The sequence below is a fragment of the Canis lupus genome, chromosome 11, assembly GCF_048164855.1.
Source record: "Canis lupus baileyi chromosome 11, mCanLup2.hap1, whole genome shotgun sequence".
Taxonomy (NCBI): Eukaryota; Metazoa; Chordata; class Mammalia; order Carnivora; family Canidae; genus Canis; species Canis lupus.
The window spans coordinates 53163338-53178191 of NC_132848.1; the positions used below are offsets into that span (position 1 = coordinate 53163338).

At 47.7% G+C, this 14854-nt stretch overlaps 1 protein-coding gene across 3 annotated transcripts in view; it reads left to right on the top strand.

The window, feature by feature from the left end:
- STON1 (stonin 1) overlaps positions 1-14854 on the top strand; it is a 48812-nt gene that overhangs the window by 14129 nt on the left and 19829 nt on the right. Inside the window, exon 2 of one of the 3 annotated variants that reach the window (XM_072768288.1) lies at positions 13170-13297. The exons of the other annotated variants lie outside the window; for them this stretch is intronic. The gene's annotated coding sequence lies outside the window, so the exon portion shown is untranslated. The remainder of the gene's footprint in view (positions 1-13169; positions 13298-14854) is intronic. 3 annotated transcript variants of the gene reach the window in all.

Here is a 14854-nt window from a genome sequence, read left to right on the forward strand (position 1 = left end):
AGGCGTCCCTAGTTTAGTTTTTCTTATGAGGACTTCCTATACATGAGTGTATATTTGTCTATCTCTATATATCTGTATCTATTCTCGTTAATGTGCATAACCAAACCGTGGAAGTACAAAGTATTTGCCTTCATTTATCATTATGAAACTGTGACCCAAAGAGGGTAATTAGTTTACTTAAAGCCCCACAATTACTTAGAAGCTAAGCCAAGTTCAAAATTCATGTTTCTTGAACTCTTTTATTGGTGCTTATAACTACTTTCCACATGCTAAGCAGTTTCTAACCTTCAAGGTATATGCTTTGAAGAGAAATAGAGAAAAACACCTTTGTAATTAATACTTCGGTTTTTGCTTTATTTTTAAAGGCTGGTAAACCTAAATGCAGAGTTGAAACATAATGAGAGCCCTTTTTGTATAAATCCCAAACGGGCATTTGGATGGTTGTTATTCGCTCTTTAAGTCAACCAGAAACAAATCCTCTTAGAGTCGGATTCACATCTGTGCTCTGCTGCGTCCTGACCTGTGTCGGGTGCCCTAGTTTCGTGGCCCAGCGGAGCAGTCCAGCATCAAGAGAATGGTGGGTTTCCTTGGCAAAGTGGTTATGGGTGAGAGGACAGGGGTCATGGTGCAACCAGCCTGGCTCCTGTAGTGAAGGAAGGTGGCTGTCCTAAAGCTTCCAGGGCTCAAATCTGTGACTCAGCTCATCCTCCCAGTGCCCACAGCCTGTGCTAGGGCCAAGGCCTGAGCCCCTCCAGCCCCTCCTGCTCCTGTAATGGGCACACGAGGCTCTACTGCCCTGAGCCCTGGGAACTGAGTGCGACGAGCCCAGCAGGGCTGATCCCTGAGATACCTTGTCCTTTTGGCTCAGCCCGATACCCTTCCCAAGGTCCTGCCAGGGGCCTGGGTCAGTGTGGCGCTTCAGTGGAGATCCTGCACTTCGCAGGAAGCCTGGGCCTGGCTGTGGATTTTTTTCCTGTTGCTGCTACCTCTCCCTTCCCTTTCAGCCAGAAGCAGCTGTTCTGCACTTTCTTTGGGACCGTTCTTGCCCTACAGGGAGCCTGTAAGAAACTCTGGCATGGCCCAGAACCTGGCTTCAGTTTCAGGGACATTTTTCACTCACTCACCAAATGTTTATTGCGCCTCTCAGCCTGTGCCAGGGCAGGGCACCCAGGCATGAATAGGATCCTGCCAGTCCCTCTCCGGGGGTTGTGCCAGCCTAGAACAGAAACCCCAGCAGACACCCAGCCTGCTGTGATGGGTGCTCCTGGGAACTCCAGCCTGGATTCCTGGCCAGTCACCTACTCTGGGGGTGAGTGCCCTGGTGCTCTGTGTTTCTGCCAGTCTTCCCATCTCTCGACGTCTGCCTTAGGAGCCTTGCTCTGCTGTGCCAGGGCTGCATTGCCCACTGCTCCACATATTTATTGCTGTAGAACAACCACTCCAAAACTCATCCATTGATGAGAGAGTGGATAAACAGACTGTGGTATACATTTACAATGGAGCATTCTTTAGCCTTAAAAAGAAAGGCAATTCTGGCATATATTTCAACATGGATGCACCTTGAACACATTATGCTAAGTGACATAAACCAGTCACAAAAGGACAAATAATGCATGCTTCCCCTTATACAAGGGCCTTAGAGTCATCAGATTCAGAGACAGAAAGTAGAGTGGTAGCTGCTAGGGGTCGGGACAGGCGTGCAGAGTTAGGGTGTAATGGGTACAGAGTTTTGGTTTGGGAACATTAAAAGTTCTGGAGATGGATGGTAGTGATGGTTGCCCAACAACGTGATCGTACTGAATACCCCAGAACTGTGCTCTTTAGAGTGGTTAAAAGGGTAGCTTTTATTTTAATGTATATTGTACCACACAAAAAACGTAGAGGGTTAAAATCACAACTTAATATCATCTCTCCTGGTTCTTTGGGTTGACTGGGCTCAGCTGGATGGTTCTTGCTTGGGGTTTCTTTCTTCTTTTTTTCTTTCTTTTTTTTTTTTTAAGCATTTTGGAAAACTTTCATTTAACATGTTCTGAATGGATCTGGCTGGTCTTTTCCATTAAAGAAAAAAAAAAATTCCCCCAAAGAGGCCACAGTCTGGGCACAGCACACCCTAGCCCAGGCCACACAGGAAGTTGGATCTGGGCTCCCAGCAACAAAAACCAGGCCTCTGACCCCTCGTTGTCGTCGGGTGGTTGAGGCTCCCGGCTCTCAGTCACAGCCAGAGATGTCACAGGGAACCGTACCACATCTTCCCTGCCTGTGGTGCCCCCTTCCCTGGAGAGGTGAGCTGGGGTGATGGCACCAAGGCTGTCTGGACTGAAGGTGAGCGAGGGGAGGACTGGGTGGGACAATCCAACTTTCCGTCATGGTTTCAAATTCCTTGTAGGCTCCTCTCCTGAGGTCGCAGAGGCAGGTAGTAAACAGATTTGGGGGGCTTCCTGCAGCTGGACCGGCAGGGCTCGTCCCCCCGTGCCCTCCCCCCCACTCAGCACATGCTCTGGGTGTGTGCTGTTGGCTTGCCCACCACTTGCATCCTTCTTGCTTGGGGTTTCTCATGCAATTGTAGTCAGATGGCAACTGAGGCTGGAATCAGTGAAAGCTCAAGTGTCCAGATGTTCATGATGGCATCTCAGTATGGTTCCCCTGCATGGCCTGGGCTTCTTATGTGGTGGCTCAGGGTGCCACAAAACAGCAAAGGCAGCTTCTGTGTCACTTCAGGCCTGTGGCCAGAATTGTCAGTGTTACTTCAACCACCCTGTGGTAGTCTGAGCAATGACAGGCCCACCAAGATTCAAGGGAAGGGGAAATAGAGCTTCCCCGCTCTATTGCATTTCAGAAGAGCATTAGATGGGAGATATTGTTGTGGCCATCTTTAGAGAATTTCTATCCTGAAGCATGGTTGCAGGAATCCTGAAGACTTTGGATAGGAAGGGGTCTTCAGGGAGGCACATACTTCTCTGCACACCTCTTTTTTTTTTTTTTTTTCCACACCTCTTTTTTTAAGGACAGTTCATCTTCATAGATTGTTAGATTTCGGATCTTCATAAACTATTAGGACTTTGGGAAACGACTTGCTAGCAATGACTTGTTTTAACTTACAGAGCCAGAATAAAGCAGAACTGGAACAGCACTTCCCGAGCACTGACCTCCTGTCTTCCGGGCTGGGCAAACAGCTGTAGGGAACTCACCCAGAGGGACATTTCTTGCTGGGAGCAGTAGTCAGGGTCTGGTGGAGAGATGGGTTGGCAAGAGAGGCCCTGGGGGTGTCCAGTGGAGGCCTGCCCATATCTTAGAGCTGGGTGAGCCCCTTATGCTGGGCTGACCTTTCAGCATCTTGTAGGCCTCACTGGGCAGTGATATGCAGAGGCACCTGGGTGCTCTGTGAGGACACTGGGAGCTACTCATTTCAATGGAGACTCAAGAGTTGAGACAAAGGAGGCCAGTCTACTATTGGCTCAAGCACCCAGGCTGATATGTAGAGATAATGAGGTTGTTTTTTTTTTTTTTTTTTTTAATTTTTTATTTAAGTAATCTCTACACCCAACATAGGGCTTGAACTCATGACTCTGACTGAGCCAGCCAGGGACTCCATGATCTGTTAAGTTTAAATCTAATGTCTGTCACTGAGAATATCAGTGGACAAATCTATTCATTCACACCTACTTACATGTTTCTAATCAGACTTTGCTGTAAGTGCAAAATTCTTTGTTAAAGCTTTTAGTGGCCTCTGAAATGCAATAAAGTTCACAAATATTTTGTACACGCTCCCTGCAGACAGAGAGAGACACAAATATTATTTTTGCATGTGATGTCTGCATTTGAGACTAAGAGCCCAAGTAAATGTTGATCTTCTGTACTTGGTTTATAAACAGGACTTTCATAAGTGATTCTTAAAGTCTTAGAATTGCTTGGGTTGTTACTTATGTGTACACATGTACACATAAGTAATTCCGGGAGAATTCCCGGGAGTGGCTAGGCTTAAGCAAACGTGCTTTGGTTCTCTGTAAGTCAGTGGTTCCTGCCTGTGTATTCACAGTGATTTGGACATTTCCAGGTGAGCTTGGTGGTCAGCAACAGCCCAGGATGGGTCACGGATAAACCAAAATGCATTTGATCTGAGGCTCTCACACAGCCCGGATCACGGGCTGATGTCATCTCTGGCTTGTGGCCCAGTTTGGACAGCCAGAGGGGAGACCTGCCATAGTAACAATCAGCCTGTGCATAACTGGGTTTCTTGTCCATTGAGTGGGGAGGACTCTATCTTATGCTGGTGTCAATTGGCACGTGAGCCAAATGCATAGGAACCTGGGCAGAGGGTATGGTCACTGCCATATCATCTGCTGCCTCATGTCTCTGCCCCAGCAGATGTCCCCTCCCCAGGGAGCCTCCCTGCCCCTGAGCAAGGGCTGTCCCCTCCCAAAGTCCCAGTGTGCTTTTAAGCTCAGGAGGGTGAGCACATTTTGTCTTTCCTACCAGTTTATAAGCACCTTAGGAGCAGGAATCTAGTGACAAGGTTCTCTGTAAGTCAGTGGTTCTAGCCTGTCTATTCGCCCTTTATGCCCTCTATTTATGCACCTGCCATCTTACAGGTGTGACTTGACTTAGTGTCACTAGAAGCCTGTCTCAGTGTGTTCTGGCTGCCATGACAAGAAAACATGGTTTCTGGGGCTTAGCAACAGAAATGTGTTTCTCAGAGTTCTGGAGGCTGGAAATCCAAGATCAAGGTGTTGGCAAGTTTGGTTTCTTCTGAGGCCTCTCTCCTTGGCTGTATCCTTATGTGGCCTTTCTCTGTGTGTCTGCCTGTCTGGTGTCTCAGTGTCCTGTCTTGCAGCGGTCAGACTGGCTCAGGGCCTACCCTAACGGCCTCATTTTCACAGAATCCACTCTCTAGAGGCCCTACGTCTAACTGCAGTCACATTCTGCAGTACTGTGCATTAGGCAGAATTTGGGGGAGGGCTCAGGTCGGCCCAGAGCAAACACTAAAAGTTAGGTATCATTATCCTTTAAAAAAAAAAAAGATTTTATTTATTTATTCATGAGAGATACACAGAGGGAGGCAGAGACACAGGCAGAAGGAGAAGCAGGCTCCCCTCAGGGAGCCCAATGCAGGACTCAATCCCAGGACCCCAGGATCACGACCTGAGTGGAAGCCAGAGGCTCAACCACTGAGCCACCCAGGCGTCCCTCATTATCCTCTTTTTCACACCAGAGGAAACTGAAGCTCGGGAATTAACATAACCTGCCCCTTGTCGCACAACTGGTCAGTGGCTGGGCCATGATTCACATGCAATCTCTCTAACCTTTCTTTCCCCTTCTTTCTAACCCTTCTTTCTAACCCTTCTTTCCCCACCACACAGATCAGGTCTTACTGGTTTCTGTTGCCTGCCTGATGTTTCACCCAGGGCCCAGCACTTAGGAAACCCTGCAACTGTTTGCTGAGTGAATGCACGGAGGTGGGGTGGGGTACGTGAATTTTTACCAGAACACGAGGCAGAAGGACCCCAGAGCCCAGAATCTAAGGATCAAGGTCCTGGGTCCTCCCAGCAGCTGATGGTCCTTACCTTGTCAGATCATTCCAGTCTGAAGGCAGCATGATTAATGTGTGGGAGGGACTCCCATTCTAAAAAGCCTTAAATATCCTTTCTGGGCCATTTACCTACAACTTCTTCTGAAAACACTAAAAGTAATTACATGGTAATTAAGATAAATTGCTTGACCAATTTTCATAGCAGAGTGGTTGATATTGGCTCCCCCCCAGCCCCCAAATATTTAAGTCCAGAGAGAGATCTTTAAACTTCCAGGGCTTTTCTGGTTATCCTTAGGCGGGGAGGGGGGCGCCTGGGCCTGCAGAGAAGATGGGAAGGAGGAGATTTGCATGTTTATGATGTGTGATCTGACCCAGGCCCCCTACTGCATACTCTATCCCACATCTTTTTCATGGTTTCCTTTGAGAATTCAGAATCCAAATCTGAGAGCCACTATCCAGTAACCACAGTGCCCTGCACCCCCGCCCAGCCCTGGGGGCCCCTGAGGAGAGAATTGCCCTTTCTCATTTCCTACTCTTGAGCTCCTTGCTCTTCCCACTGGAGAGCCCACGGGAATATAAATACCAGAAGGCAGCCCTGAAAGCAGGCCTTGTTTGCTGGCCCTCCCCCGCACTAAGGCTCGCAGGTCTGCCTTCTTCCCCTGGCCGGGGGCAGGCTGGATTTTTTGGAGAGTGGGAAGCCCTGGGGCCCTTTAGTGCTCCTGAGACCAGAATGTAGATAGGGTTCAAAGAGGGGGGTGATTAGTAGGGCTGCCAGGAACCCGTCCACCTGGGAGCTGCAGAAAGCCAGGAGGTGGGGACGGAGGTGGCCAAGATGAGGATGGCTGTGCCCAGCCTCTGCCTTGTAGGCTCCAACATCGAGATTCCCTTTGCTTCTGATTTTCTCTCCAAATACTGTCTTGTGTTTCTAGCCCCTTGCTAGATATTTCCACTGGGGTGTACCTCAGACCTGACTTCTTCATGTTTCTCCTGTAGCTCTACTTTTCTAAATGGAGAACCACCGGGAAGAGTCATGTGGAGCCTTGGGTGTGGGTGATGAGTGTGGCCCCAGGTTTTCACCTTACAGAGGCCAGCCCCATGTAGAGAAGGACTGCGTCATTTTTGAGCAGTCTTTTCCCCCATTGCTTTGGACATCTCCAGGTGCCATGCCCACTTGCATCAGTAGTGCTTTTTATTTCACAGCTGAGTTCAGTCCACGCTGGCCTTGCTCCCTACTCTTTTCTTGCCAGAGAATGGGAGAGCATTCGGGGCTGGACAGGGATCCCGGGGTCCTCACTGGTGTCCCCTGCAGGCCTGGCACAGCCTGCTCTTGGCCTGGGGCTGCTGGCAACGATCAGCGTTGACTCAAGAACCCCTCCGTTGTGAGCACTGGGCTACCATTTTTTGAGGGCCTGTGAAGTAGCATTTTACTTACTAATTTAGCATTCATTAAGTAGGTGTTATTCATTTTCACTTTATAGATGAGGACACTGAGGATGCTAAGTAACATGCCTCAGGGATAACAAGCAGAGGAAGCGAGATGAGAGGCCAGGTGACCCGGGCACCAGAGCCTGTATGCTAGACTTCTGTGCTCCTCTGCCTTTGTGGGTTGAGCCTTTGCTGTGACTAAAGGGTAGGAGCCCATGAAGGACTCCTCTTAAGTTAGACGGGCTCTCTCCTCTTAACTCTCACTCAGGAGGTCCCCATCTTGCCACCGGCAGGTCCTTAGGGCAGAGAGCAGATGTTTAGAGCAGGCAGGTGGCTGGTTGAGACCGTAAGTCCCAGCCCTGTGTCCATACCAGGGGGACCCTGATTGAGGTAGTTTCCTTCCTTCACACCATGGACAAGACTTGGCTATGGAGTGTGCTGGGTGCTCACTCTTCCCTAAGAGAATAGCCCTGGAGTTCAGCAGCACTCACCAAAGTGGCAGATGAGTGCTGACCCCAGCCCCATGGCCCCACACGGTTCCCTCTCTGACCTTCTGTAGTGGGAGGACTGAGGAGTGTCTAGGAGCCCTGTGAAGGGAAGATGAATAGGTGTTGGGGCTTTGTGGGGTTGGGGAGAGACAGGCTGCGTTTCCATAGCCCCAGGCTGACTGTGCTCTGGGCATCTCACAACATTGCAGAGCCTGGTTCCCATGGGAGGGTCCAAGGGCCCCCTGCCTTGGCCAGGAGAGCCCTGGTCCTGGGGAAGGGAGGCTTATTGCTGACAGTCAGTGAAGGGAGCTGCCAGATGCTGCCCTCGAAGCCAGAGGATGACCTGGGGAACAAAACTTTCACATGCTTGCCGAGCTCAAAGGTAAGAGTTCACTCCAGTCATGGTCTATCTGGAAGACCTTTGGTCTTCTGTCTGTCTGGGTAAGCAAAGCGAGTCTGTCCTCCTGTAAGGACCACTGGTGTCCCCGGGGAAGAACCTGTGGCTGCTGCTCATCCTGAGAACAAAGCTGAGACTCTGCTAAGCCAGGGAAGCTGCGGTGGGTCCAGAGCTAATCCTCACAGCCAGAGCACTGACAGTGGCAACTGAATGAAAAGGCCAAGGTATTCAGAATTATATAGGTGGACTGTGTGTTTTCTAGTTCCAGGCATTTTATTGTGGAAGAGCATGTTCCAGAATGTTCTGAGGCAAACCATCCATGTGGATCTTTGAGGAGAGGTGCATGTTACCCCCTCCTGGAGCCCATGAGAACGTTAGCATCCTATAGGCTCTGGAAGGTAATGCTGTGAGGAGACCTGGTTAAATCCTTGTTTAATCCGAACTTGTCAAACACCTTTGACCATGGATCTTTTTCAACATGCCTGTTAACTTCTCTCCACTTTGGGAGGTGCCATCTTCAAGGAGAACCAACCCCTGAGCAGGGATTTAGGTTCGAGGGACCAAGATAGGAACAGATCACGTCTGGAGAGCAGGGTAGATAGAGGCACGGTCATGTGGCAGACAGAACGGACACCCAGTTTTAGAAACAGATTTGTAGCAAGTTGACGTGATGCTAAAGCAAACTGCAGAGTCTGAGCAATTATCTTTCTTCCTGACGAGAGAAAGGAAAGCCAGGATTGGGAGACAAGGGAATACAAAGGAGGGAAAGAGAGTATATACACCGAGTACCCATTATGTGGCAATTTATCTATGAGCTGGGGCATCTGGGGGGCTCAGTGGTTGAGCGTCTGCCTTTGGCTCAGGTCATGATCTCGGGGTCCTGGGATCAAGTCCTGCGTCGGACTCCCCACAGGAAGCCCGCTTCTCCCTCTGACTGTGTCTCTGCCTCTCTCTGTGTGTCTCTCATGAATAAGTAAATAAAATCCTTAAGAACATTTATCAATGAGGCAAGTATCACCATTTTGCAGATGAAGAAACAGGCTCAGAGACCTCTGCTCAGCAGATTTCTGTCCTATCTGTGACACGGACATGAACATGGTGTGCCTACTTGCTAGCAGTGCCATGGTGAGAAGAGTGACGTTCTGAAATTGGAATGGCCCACCCAGCCCCGGATCTTTTCTTTGTTTGTATAAAGACCATCTCCTGGGACAAGTCAGTTTGGGTTGGTATCTGTTTATACTAACGCTCTAAATTTAGGAAACGAGCAGATGATTTACAAAAAGGTCAAAAAAATAGCCAGGACCCAAATTCATCCTGGAGAAGTGGAGGTTAAATCCATGGGGGTGGCGCAGGGTTGGGGAGCTGAGCTGGAACCGACACAGATAATATTGGAAGGCATGGATAGGTTGTGCTGTGGTTTAGTATTTTACAAATGGCATTTCCTGTCACATAGCTGAACTAAATACCACACATGTTTGTGATTAAATAGGACTGGCTGCGGAACATCTGTGGTAATAGTGCCGGCACTCCACGCAGCGGGCACATCTGTGACCTAAGGTGAGGGTGCAAGCTGTAAGGGTTTTCACTTCACATAGAGTTTTGTGTTGTCTTAGGGTTCCTTTCTGTTTCAAAAGCTTGGTTGCCCCTTTAAAGGGAGAAGTTCTATAGGAAGGATATTTTAAACCCTCGCATAGCAAACCTTGAATGGATGTCTTCTGCACACAGGGCTGTCCCTGACTTTGGCTTTGTTTCTGGGACGTACATCCTGGAATAGCAAAGGAGGGGAATTAGATTGTAGACCCCCAAGCAAACAAGAACCACAGGGAGGCTTTGCACATAGAGCCCCCGTCTGGCCCCAGTGTTGCAGTTGGGGAGTCCAGTCCTGGGAGAGTCTGAGAATTCCTTCTTTGGGGGACAGCCAATGAACTACACAGATACTGGCATGAAGACATTCTTTCTCTAGATTATGCAGCATTGTTGTGGAGCAAAAAAGGCACAGACATAAAAGGACTAAATCCAGCCCTTTGCATAAGGCTTGGGTGTTGCTGAGGGTCCAGATGTGTTCATGAGACTCGAGTCGGGGCCAGCCTGACAGTGACAGTCGGGCGGAGCAAATAGCAGGAGGTTACTGCTAGGTGCCTGTGATGCTTCCCTGAGCTGGACACCCCTTCACCGTCCGTCCTCCCCCAGCATCTGGCAGCTACAAAGAAGCCAGGTCCTAGGGACCATCCGAAAGGGTGGTGTTCTCCCCAGGTGGGGACGGTCTTCAGCTGCAGATGGAACAGGAATGCTGATTCGCCAACCAAGTGCATCTAATTTGATTTTGATAATCTGCAGGAAAAGGTAGAGCTTCGTTTTTACACTTTATTTGACTGGTGTCTGAAGAAAAGCAAAGGAAATCTGCAAAGAACAGCAGGAGGAGACCCTCGAGAGTAGAATGGGGGTGGGGGTGGCATGGAAGGACAAGTCGGGGAGTTGCATGAAGTTTGGAGAATTCAACAGTCTACCAAGATGGCCCTAGTACTGGAAGAGGGGGTGGCATCTGAGGGAATTTGTTGGGCAGCAAGTCTGAAAAATTGTTCATCGCTAAGGGTGGGGATGCAGTCGAAAAGGGACAGAAGTGAGGACAGGCTGAGTTATGAAAGCCGGTCTCAGAATTGACCCAAATTTTTACTGAGCTGTTGTTCTTGAGCAATCACAGAGAAAACTGTCTCAGAGTTTGTCTTTCCCACAGCCTGGTATCCAGGCAGCAGGGAGGTGTGGTGGGCTCTGTGGAGAAGTAGGCTCTTTTCAGGTAGGAATAGCATCTTTCAGGCTTAGAGAGCTCCTGCGTCCAGGAACTCTCCTTCAGTGAAAAGTAGAGAGATGGGAAGTGTTCAGAAATGAAAATTAGGACCCCAACACCAGCAAGTAATCAGATCTCTTGGGACTTCTGGGGTGGTGGATGATATGGGATCACACCTGCCTCTTTCTGGCTGGGTGATGTTAGGCAAGTAGTGTCACCTCTCAGAGCCTCATTTTCCTCTTCTCCAAAATATTATTACCTAATGGGGTTGTGAGGATTAAATGCACACACGGCCCTTAGCTTACGAAGAACACATGGCATAATGTTTGTTGGTGTGGTTAATTGAGCAGAATACCTCCAATTCCTGCCTAACTCTGAAATGGGGTGATTCTTTGAACTGAGGAGGGCAGTATAAAGATTTCCTTTATGGGAAACTGAAAAAGACTATTTAAAAGTATTTAGTCCAAAATGCACTGAACTGCGTGGGGATGTCAGACATTTGAGGGTAATGTGGAAAGTACCCTAACGAGTGAGACAGAATCTTTCTGGAAAAGTTTTATACTCTGACTTTCAAAAAATATTTGAGCTTTTCCTGCAACAACTTGATAATTTTTATCCCCAATTCTTTTTGGTGAGATAATTATCCCATACTCGTGCTGCTTTTTCATAAGGCTTGTTGCAAGTAATTTGCAATAGTTCTAATAATATTTAAAGTGTTGCTATTTTTTGAAAGGTTTACTTTTTAAAACAATTTAGAATGAATGCATATATTCCATGATATTCTTAGAAAAATTCCAGGATGATTTCTTCAGTGAAAGAAAAAGGTGGGGTCCAGGGATTGTGTGTAAGGGCAGACTTTCTCGTGTTTGCTATGGCCCGTGGCCTACCTTTCCTGATCCAACATTTAGAGAGGTGGGTATAATTATTTTAGGGCTTCCCTCAATATTTTTGGGGCTGTTAAACTCTGGGTACATCCAAGAGAATGTGCCAGGCCCTGAATGCCATCTGTCACATGTATTGAGGTATAAGGTTGAAGACCACTGTCTACGTGTATCCTTGTTATTCCCAGGGTGAGGAGGCACGTGCACTTACTTTTAATTTGTGCTTGAGTTCAGCGTCTCTGATGCTACTTCAAAAGTGAGCAGCTCAACAGGATGTCTAATAGTTTAAGGAGAGGCAACCACTCCCTTAGAAATCTTCAAACCTCAGAGATTGATTTCTAGCAGCTTCCACCCTAGTACATTTTTCTTTTCTACCTGTGCCTCATTCAGCCTTGGTGTCTTGCCCTGTCTCTGAATTTTATCTGGCATTGTCTTCCAGCAGTTAGCAGGATAATCCAGATAGGCTGAAAACAGACCCAAGCATTAGAGCCTATGGGGGTGGGATGCAACCCACAGCAGAGGAAAAAGCCATGGAATCCAACCAGAGGCACTTTCCTCCAGAGGAAGGCAGCTGGGGATGTTGTGCCAGGGATCCTGGATTCCCAGCTCTGCGCTAGACGGATCCTGGACCTCAGAGAAGATGCCTGGATGCCGTGGTCTACTCTGGATTGTCATCAATGTAAATGAGATGTTGCCTGTGACGAGGCTCTGGAAATGGTAGGACTTAGGGCCCCTCGGGGAGGCACAGACACATATTGAGATCCTGCCCCATTTGCAGTGCAGAAGAAATCCTGAGGTTAATAGGTGCTGCTGCTTGAATACTCTTGGTTCCAATGTCTTGAAGGAGGTGGGGTGAAGTTGGAGATGACAGAGGCAGGCACATTCTTGACGTCTCAGCCCTGGGCTTTTGCATCCCTCCCTGAGACCCCGAGGGGGCCTTGGATAGATGGAAGTTCTGGAAAGGATGTGGCCTTCTTTCCCAGCTGAAGAAAGGGGTGAGTTAGGAAGGAGGGGAGGGAAGGGAAAGCCTTAGATGGAATCGATTCTAGTTGTTGATTTTGGGAAAACTGATGGGGGTGGGGTAGGGGAGAGACTTTGAGGTCGTATGAAAGGAAGGGGCAAAATAGGTCAGAGAGAAATGAAATGTGTGTGAAAAGGGTTGATAAGAAGGGCAGCAAGAGGGAGGCAGAAGAGGAGCCAGAAGAGAAGAGTGGGAAACACACCTGCCCTTGACCACGGCGAGCCAGAGTCTTAGCCCCTTATTCTAGGAGCATCTGAGTCCTGCCTTTTAAACAGGGACAAAGGTTTGGGCTTCTCTTGGGCACCATACAGAATTCTGTTTAGTTGTATTAAACTCACAGTTGCTGAGTGCCTCCTGTGGAAGAGTTCTGCTTATTTAAGGTAAGAGATATTTTTGCGAGGTGTGTTTCCTGAAGTTCAAGGGTCACTTAAAAAGTCATAAAATTGATTTCTTTGTCTGGTTTATGAAAATTACTTTCCTTTTTTAAGAAGCAAAAACTCTGAAGAAACCAGTATCACTGTTCAAAATTTTGCAAAGCTACCGGTGGAAAAGAGATGAGGCAAAATGTTTTGTAGAGATCAGAATAGTATTCCCCTAAAGCGGGCTTTATTTCTTCTCTTTTTCTTTCTTGTTTAATAAACCCAGCTAACGTAAATATTTACATGATGTCTCAGTCCATGTGAAGAGTTATTTTGGCTGGAGTCCTTCCGAAGACCATAGGATAGGATGGGTCAAGAAACAGTGCTGCCGATTCCCTGCCTCTGAGCCTCCTGGTACGTCCCATTGAAACATGGTCTGCCTGCTTCCAAGGGAAAGTGCTTGGTGGCAACTCCAGCCCAAGGGCAGTGACAGTAAAATGCCCTCCAGAGAGAGCCAGCTGGCCTGGCCTGCTGCTCCACTGTGTGTTTTTGTGTCCTCAGGAATGTGCGGATTTAGCAAATGACAGCACTGAGCGTGCCCTGTCCCCAGTAGAGCCCCGGGCTTGCTTGCTCTCTATAGTTTGGCTCTTTTCCAAGAGTGAATGATTGCATTGGTTGAGCCCTCATTATCCACCAGGGGAAACGTGAAGGCCGGCTGGAGGGAGACAAATTCGCCTTTCTCATGGGCTTTATTCCAGCAGGTTTTGACTTTTCATATCATGGAGTTTCACTCATGCAGTTTTACTCTCTGTCGACTTGGAAGTTTTGTCAAAAATCCCAGTGGCAGGGGTGCCTGGGTGGCTCAGTTGGTTAAGCGTCTGCCCTTGGCTCAGGTCATGATCCCAGGGTCCTAGGATCAAGCCCAGCATAGGGCTCCCTGCTCAACGGGGACCCTGCTGCTTCCTCTCCCTCTGCCCCTCCCCCTGCTCATTCTTTCTGTCTGTCAAATAAATAAATAAAGTCTTAAAAAAAAAATCCCAGTGGTAACATAATATCTGCTTTTGAAAAAAAATTCAATTGGATGTCAGCCACGACAGAATTATTTTAGAGTGGGAAATGACCTCAGAGATGATTCTGCTCTGATGGCTGAATGTCTGGAGGGGCTTTGCACACAGCTAGTGAGTGACAGAGCAGCGCCCAGCATTCTGGGTGCCCAGCCCCCAGGTCAGTGCTCTGGCCCTTACAGCTCATTGCCTCTGATGTCATTAGATTAATCTCAGTAATTCATGTTGTATTAGATCAGGCTCAAATTCTGGTTCTTTCCCAACTTAGGTATATACTTGAGAAAAATGATCACAAAAAAACTTATATAAAAACTTAGTATTCATAGTAGCCAAAAAAATAGAAATAAACCAGATGTCCCTTGACTGATGAATGGATAAACGAAATGTGGGCTGCTTCACAATGAAATATTCTTCAGCCACCAAATGAAATGGAGTACTGATATATGCTATATTGTGGATGAACTTTAAATGTCCAGACCCAGAAAATTAAAAAAAAGAAAAAAAGTAGATGAGTAGCTGTCAGGGACTTGGGGGTGGTCGTGGGGGGAATGAAGAGTGACTGCTAATAGGTACAAGGTTTATTTTTGGGATGATAAGAACATTCTGGGAATGTGCTGGCTGCACAACTCTGTACTAAACACCACCGAATTGTTATTTTTTTTTAAAAGATAAATTTTATGTGTGTGAATTGTATCTTAATAAAGCTGTTATAAAAAAAAATCCTAGTTCTGTCTCTTACCAGTTGGGCAGCTTGTAGGCAGTGACTCTAAACCTAAGCAATCTCGGTTATGAAATAGAAATGATGATATATACTTCCCAGGGTTGTTTTGATAAGTTAAGTCATGAATTTGAAAAATGCTTCTAAACAATAAACCTCATATATTTTAGGAGCAATCAATGAGTTATA